Raw genomic sequence first — 7,811 nt, 5'->3', positions numbered from 1 at the left:
CACTCGATACCTTCTCGAGATATAGACGCGAACGTTGACACATCCAATCTCATTGATTCGCAGATACAAAGCGCGATCGATCGTATCCGAAGAGAGAGCTACACGTGCTCGGCAATAGCCGAGCTAATGAAACGAGTCAGCGAGTACTCCAGCACATGTAGAAGTCCACCCCTATCTGACTACCGCCCTCGGAGTGTCATCGGGGCTTTTTCAGCCAAACTCTCGTCGAGCGCATCGACGTAGGTTGGTAGGTAGGAGAGGGTAGCCCGGTGGTAGTGCGGAGCGCATTGAACGCGGGCGAAATAAAGCGTCCGTGACGCTGAAGGGTCAGAGCAGCTCTTTCGATCAACCATGTGGAACCGGCCCGAAATATCGGGCCGCGCGCATACGTGTGCGTGTGTGTGCATGCGAGCATATACGGTAGCCGCCGGCTGCACGACGTTGCGCGACGCCGCGCGTCGCGCTGCCGCCGCCGCCGCCGCCGTCTCCGATGTCATGCGCGTCGGATTTCGCGTGCCGCAGCATGGGCCGCGAGCAACGGCGGTCGTCGTCGCCGCCGCCGCCGCGACTGCCCCCGCTTTTTCCGGACGGCAGTAGCGTTGCCGTGGCGCTCTCCGCCGCAGTGTGGCGGCTACCGTCATTGCCGATTGGCGGGTGGCTTGACAACGGCGAGGGTGGTCGACGAAGACTGCTGCTACTACGACAACGACGACGACGACGACGACGACGACGACGGTTGCGGCGCCGGCGGCGACAGGGACACCCTCATTATTATGGTGAGTACCGCAATGCCGTACTCGCGGGGGATGCACGTCGACGAGTTCTCGCGGGAACGTACGGCAGCGGAGCGAGTACACGCATCGCGAATGAATCGCTAACGGCGGGAGCGTGAACGCGGGAGCGTCTTACGTCGTCCTACGTGCATCCCCCTTTCGCAGCCACGAGGCTCCATTTTTCTCGCCGGGCCGACCGAGCGGTGTGCGCGCGCGATCCGAACCTCGTTAAATTCAACCCGCGATTTCGCGCGGTGCAGCGTGCGACGGGGGATCGCGGCCGTTTGGCCGACGAGCGGATTTTTACGCGCAATGCGGATTAATCGCCTCGCGAGACATCTGATTCGGCGACGCGATGTTTGCGCTGTGCGAAATGCGGCAGATTTGCGCTCCGAGCCAGTCGTATTGGTCGCATTTAGCAGCCTGTGACTGCCGGTTGCTGTCCGATGCAAGGACGTCGCGGAATGCTCGTGAAATGGCCTAACGCTGACATTTTTTGCATGGCGTATCGCGTCAGATGGTAAATTCTTAGTTGTCAATTTCGTCGAGAAGTTACGTTTCTTCGGGACGTCGCGCAGAGGCAGCTACTTGCACGTGATCCGCGTAAGAGGGTCATTAAGGGCCAAGATAGATCGTGGAGAGAAAGAGAAAGAGTCTCTTTCGCTGGGATGTGATCATTCTGACGGATTACCGGGATTAATCAGGATTAACGATCCGATGGCTTAACCTCAACCGCAGTTCCTCGTGCCGCACTGCCTTGGCTAAATATTTGCGTCCGCTCGAGCGCAGGGACTCGGCGACACTTTCCCCGAGAGTCTCGGGGAAGGAGGCAGAGGCCAGAGGGGCAAGAGGGGGCGAGAATAGGCAATGCTCCTCGGTGTGTTCGGTAACAGCTTTTAATATTTATCCAAATCTGCTGTTTGCGTCGCTTTGGTGAATGATCTTCCAGCACTACCGTGGCGCTACCTTTGCGCCGTGCCGACTAGAGTGGGGTTGCTCCGCGGGCAGGGAATGGAAGGAAGAAGGGGTAGCAGGGTAAGAGGCTGATACCGGAAGGTCAATAAAAGAAGTGGAAATGTATTTAATGGGCTTAAGCTATCGGGAAGTCCTGGAGCACCGGTCTGAGGACCTCGGCCAGAGAGAGTTGCACGAGTCGTTGTCGAATTCACGGCGACTCGGTCGAACCGCGCCGAGAGAGGGTGGTTTTTCCATGCACCCAGAAGAGTCCAAAGTGTATTGTCGAGTCGAAAAAAAAGAGATACACGATTAATTGACAACGGGATGATCTCGAGACGAAAGTAGGCGATCGCGTTTAGTCGTGTTCGACTATGAGCGGCACGGTTATTTAGTTGACCGTAGAGCGGGAATTCCACGGGGAAATACGGCATTACGGGGAGGTACACGTGTAGCCATTTCGCGAGGGATGTTGCGGAGTTAATTGGATCGGATTAAAGTGGACGGGGTTGCAAAAGTTAGTTAAAAAAGTAACACGATGCGGTGAGCGACTGATCGTTTGCGCGTTTTGCAACACGTCGCATCGTCGTCGACACGCATATTTGAAGTTCGTTCCGTAAAGAAATATCCTTGTGTACGTGTTCTATATTGACCAATCCATCTGATATTTAACAGTGCGATCCTCTCACGAGACGGATGGTTAGGGACGTTAAAAGAAAGGAAAAGAAACTAGCGGATACGATTTGACCGACATCCGGTAGAACGACATCGACCGCGACCTTGATCGATTGCGTCGAGCACGGCTTATCCGAGCACATTTCCGGGCAGCGTGCCAACTATCTCTTATTGATAATCCGTGTAATCTGCATCGCAGCCGTGCGAGATCGGTCACGGAAGGTCTCTGTCGAGATGGCGAACGAGATCCCCGATTCACAACATTATACGTATATCATAGGTTGGTATTATAAGTCACGATCAATATGACGGCGGAAGAGGACGGATGGAGAACGAGCGAGAGAGAAAGAGAGAAAGGCCGGGAGAGACACACGAGGGCGCCGTGAGGGGAATTCAAGGGGATGCACCTGCACTTCTCTGAATTTTTAAGAGGGAGGGAAGAAGGTTTTTTCTCGTCAACGATCGACGCCACCACCTCTGGGAGATCAATCTTGTTATATATCAATGAAATGATATAATAAAATCCGTATGCTATTCGCGACATATCTAATTGTGAAACGTTAAATCGCCAATTACTCTGAGAAAAAATACTTGAGAATTTATTTGTAGGACATAAAGTTTATTTTTGAAATAAACTTCATATTCCATGCTGTTCTCGCGACGTGTCTAATTGTGAAATGTTAAATGACTAACTACAATGAGAACAAAGCACTTGAGAATTTGTTCGTGGGACATAAAGTTTATTTCTGCGTGTTGCAAAATGCGCAAACGATCGGTCGCTCGTCGTGATATTTTTTTAACTAACTTTTATGAAATAAATCTTTTTCCACAAATATACACGTTCTAAAATATTTTTTTTCTCATCGTAGTTGGCGGTTTAACGTTTCAAGATTAAATATCGCATATGAACGAGGATTTTTTTTACTTGAGTATTATTTCATTGATATAACAAGGTTATGTAACAAGGTTATCTCCCAAAGGTAATTTTTTTCTTAGTGTATCTCAGAACTTGAGTCATTTGTGCGAACAGTAAAGTAAAAGTACCAGTTCCCGGACATGCACAGTAGATTGCAAAACGGTTTAAATACAATGATGTTCGGAGAGCTCGCCAAACTGTCACAATTAAGAGATATTATCGACAAATTGCCCAGTAATTATAATATTAATTATTATTATTAATTAGTACTATTGTCACTAGCACCATTTAGTACTTCTAATTATATTATTAATTATATCATTGTTGCATAAGTCTATCCGTAATGATTCCCAATTTTAATAATTTGGCGAGCTCCCAACTTCGTTATGTCTAAATCGTTCCGTAACTTGATTCTAGACATTCCTATTGCTTTAGTCCTCAAATACGAGTATCTAAATCTTTAAAATGAAAAATATATGTAGATATATTGAATATATACATAAGGTGTTTCAATTTTTGTGAAAATGTAGAACGGATTGAGATGAGAACATAAAAGTACCATACTGTTTTGCAATATTCGCACAAATCTCGAGATATTAATTAAAGAAATTTAAAGAAAATTTATGCACAATTACGTAACAATTTTTTAAAAATTAATAATTAAAAATCTACGTGGTTATTATTTGCAAAATGATAAGCTTTTTTGTTCAACTTGACTTAATGTGTAAGCACACAACAACACACATCGCCACTACAGCTCATCTACACTGAGAGAAAAATGTATGATATTTGGAATTATAATGGCATAGTAAAAATATTATAGTTAGGAATATAATTTTTATAGTAAATGTTACCATAATATTTGTAATATTTACAATATAAGTATAGTGTAACTGACCCGTGTAAAATTTTTAACAAGAATTATAATTATTTGAAATAAAAAATATGATAAGGTGGCAAATATTGAATGGTAAGAGAAATTAACTATTTTATATAGTCAATACAATTGGAATATTTGGCAAATATAGGTACATGTAACTATATTCCCAAAAGGTGCTTTACCATATATATAGAGTAATAAGATGGTGACTATAAATCTGTGTTCATTCTACTATATCTTCATGTTTAGATGAACTATAAATATATGTTTGAGGCCAAAACGAACTATAAAATATAGTGAGATTATAGTTATTCCAACTATTTTTTTCTCTCAGTGTACCATACTGATTATTCACAAATCTTCTTTAATTAATATCTCGAGTATTATTGCAAATGTCGCAAAACGATATAGGATTTTTACCTCAATCCGTTCTACGTTTCCACAAGAATTGCGAAGAACCTATATATATATATTCTGCATATGAAAGAATCTAGAATTCTATATAAAATAGATACACATATATTTTATTGAAATATTCATATTTACATGAAAACCGAAATGTTCAGACCAAAATGTTGAGGATTGGATACACGTTTGGGAATTTGTACTTGGAATTGGACTTTTGTCTTACTAAAACTTCAGAAAGCAAGAACGATCGTGACTCGGCTGTTTGCATTATAATTACGGCCCCTAATGAGCCCGGAAGGCATTGTTTCGCCAGTTAGATATTTCGTGGACGTTAATCGAGGCGCATCCCGCCGACACGCACAAAGGGCTCGCCCGCGAAAAATTCCGCCGGCGCTCACGGACGGCTAAGTAAGCGGTATCGAGGGGAAGCAACGGGGTATATCTCGAAACCGCGCACGAGAGGGAGAGAGAATCACATGGTGTCTGGCGAGCGTGATTATCGACCAGTGCGAGCGGTCGCCATGTGCCCTCAAAACCGGCAAGGCACCGAGGGCGCGCATCATACTGGCCGGTATCGCTTGGCTGGCGGGAACTTCTTATTAGTTGGCCGATAGCAAAAGTTACGTTACAAATTACGCGACCTCGCCTGAAAATTGCGCCCCCGAGGATCCCGTCTGGCACGGACGGGCCGGTGGCAACGTGTTCGGAAAATAAACGCGGAACTGGGGAGAACTTACACAAATATCCGTCCATCTCAAGATTCGCCCGGCTCGAATCGATCAAACTCCGTTATATCCTGCTTCGTTATCCCGTCGCACGCGGTCTCGCGAATCAACTGTTGTCGAGGAAGAAAAGAGGGAAAGCCTGTGGTAAACAGTGCGGGCTCCAAGAACCGTCTGTGTTGTGGCGCATCTTTCTGCGATTTTCATTCGGAGCGGGATGTCGCGGCATATACTCTTCGGCAAATAGCTGGCGATATAAGTAGAGAATGTGTAAGTATACGTAAAAGAGTGCTCTCTGTGAAAATATTGACGATATAGCTCACGCTGGAAAATCACTCGAGCATTCTCGAGTTCTATTCTCGCCTTTTCGCATGAATATCCGAGTCGTTGTTCAATTGAATATATTCTGGACGACTTATAATTCGCGACAGAATTCGCCGCGAAATTCTACATTCCGCACGAAAAATTAGAGACGTTCCGCGCCGCAATTACACGAAAAAAAAACTCTGTTCGTGTAATTGATTTTCTGGTGCCTGAGTACTAGACGAAAACTCGATTGTAGGAACAGAAAGATACTTGTGTGAGGTAAAAGTGCCAACGCTCGGGCAATCCTAAACATTCTTGCTATTTTGGTCTTTGAATTTTGGTCTTTAGACTTTAAACTTTTTCTTCTAGTGGCTTAAATTAGCCGGTGTTGCCCAGATTAAGACATTTAAATATTATTCATCCAAATGATTTAAACTTATAACATCTCCCTAGAACATCTAAACTATTCAGAGCAACTGAACTTAAATTATCACAAAATGTCAATGAGATGAAATCAGGGAGAGGAGATGTCTAGGTTTCATGGTATATTTTCTGCAGAGTATTAGAGATTAACTATGCAAAATTCTAAATCGGCCGAAAGATTTAGTAGTTAACAGAGAATATACAGACATTCTATTTTATTCATATAGATATTGAAAATTTAAATATTCATATTTAAAGACCAAAACAATCAAAATATCAAAGGTCAGATCTGGGAATTGGTACTTTTACCACGGCAGATCATTCTATTCGGTCAATTGTTCGGAGTTTATCTCAACTGACTTTTAACGCAGCCGAATGTCCAAATAAATGTTGCCAATCGTGATAACAGAGATATCCCTCTCGTCATCCAGTTCTCGTGTGGTTCTCATTCTGTTGTACGAATTGAGATTCTCTTCCGTGCAAGTATATGTGCATTCACCGGATACGCAATATTTTTCAGCATTATTATGTAAATATTAAAAATATTTACATTACACTTTTTGCATGAATATTCGCCCTCTGATTCTAGACACTGTATGCGCATACAAACATAAAATTCCCAAGTGTTCTTCGTCACACATAAAACGATCTCGAATTCCGTCGCGAATAATTGGTCGTCTAAAGAGGGCTCGAGTGTCGAAGATGTAGTCTAATATTCCCGGATACTTCGCGGCGCGCAAACGTACGACGAATAGCTCCATATTTGTCCGTCAACATTCGCCGTTATGTAAAGCCATCTTCATGCATCTCGCGCATAGCGCACGATGTAATATCTAGTATTTGCCGTCCATCGTGCACGGGAGGCTGTAACGCCGGAAATTTTAATGGAATTAAACTGCCATACGGGATACCTCCTCTGCGGCGGCCGGCTAATATTTAATCAATCGATCGTAATCAATCGGTGATGCTCGAGATTGATTTTACGTCGAGCTGATTACTTATTCGGGTCACACCGGGCAAGAGACAGAAAGAGAGAGAGAGAGAGAGAGAGGGAGGGAGGGAGGGGGAGAGAGAGAACTCGATTGCCTGCCAAACGATAACTCGCCGTTCCATCTATTCCGAACTGGCGCTCTCTCTGGCCTTCGCCATCGCGATTACTGCCTTCATTTTGTGCTTCGTATTATTGATCATTACACAACCACATACATTGTCTCTCGTATGTCGGGGATCATGAGCACGTGTCACGTACAGTATCACGCGCTCGTATCATTTTCCCGTCGCTAACTAAGCTTTCGAAATACGAGTGCGGACGCGAGCCACAGTGTTATTCGGTGACAATGGGTGCATCCAGTAGCACGACCGCTCACTGAGCACCCCAGATCTATTTACTGGATATAAGCGCTCCCTAAGCTGTTCACAATGAGCGGTCGCCATTTGAGCATAGTTTCCTATCGCTCACTCCGTTCATTTTACGCTCCTTTCTACTTTTTTTGCACAAATTCAATATCCTTAAAAGTGAGTAACTTATATCATTTTTGTGCTAATTTTTATCTCGTAATTAGAAATTTATTGCTGATAATCAAAGAATTAACATTTTAACGTATATTAACGTAATAAATAGAAAGAGTTAAACATTATATGTACACACACACACACACACACACACACACACACACACACACACACACACATATATATATATATATATATATATATATATATATATATATATATATATATATATATATATATAT

At 43.9% G+C, this 7,811-nt stretch overlaps 1 protein-coding gene across 3 annotated transcripts in view; it reads left to right on the top strand.

Moving 5' to 3' along the window:
* The first annotated feature begins 579 nt into the window (after positions 1–579).
* Positions 580–7,811, top strand: part of LOC116841389 (galactosylgalactosylxylosylprotein 3-beta-glucuronosyltransferase P) — a 30,743-nt gene continuing 23,511 nt past the window's right edge. For 2 of the 3 annotated variants that reach the window (XM_032809244.1, XM_032809242.1), the window contains exon 1: positions 580–776. The gene's annotated coding sequence lies outside the window, so the exon portion shown is untranslated. The remainder of the gene's footprint in view (positions 777–7,811) is intronic. The other variant, XM_032809246.1, reaches the window with a different exon arrangement.

The sequence above is a fragment of the Odontomachus brunneus genome, unplaced genomic scaffold, assembly GCF_010583005.1.
Source record: "Odontomachus brunneus isolate Ranch 3 - 2012 unplaced genomic scaffold, Obru_v1 Obru_scaffold_015, whole genome shotgun sequence".
In the NCBI taxonomy this organism is placed as follows: Eukaryota; Metazoa; Arthropoda; class Insecta; order Hymenoptera; family Formicidae; genus Odontomachus; species Odontomachus brunneus.
This window is presented reverse-complemented; position numbering and strand designations above follow the sequence as displayed.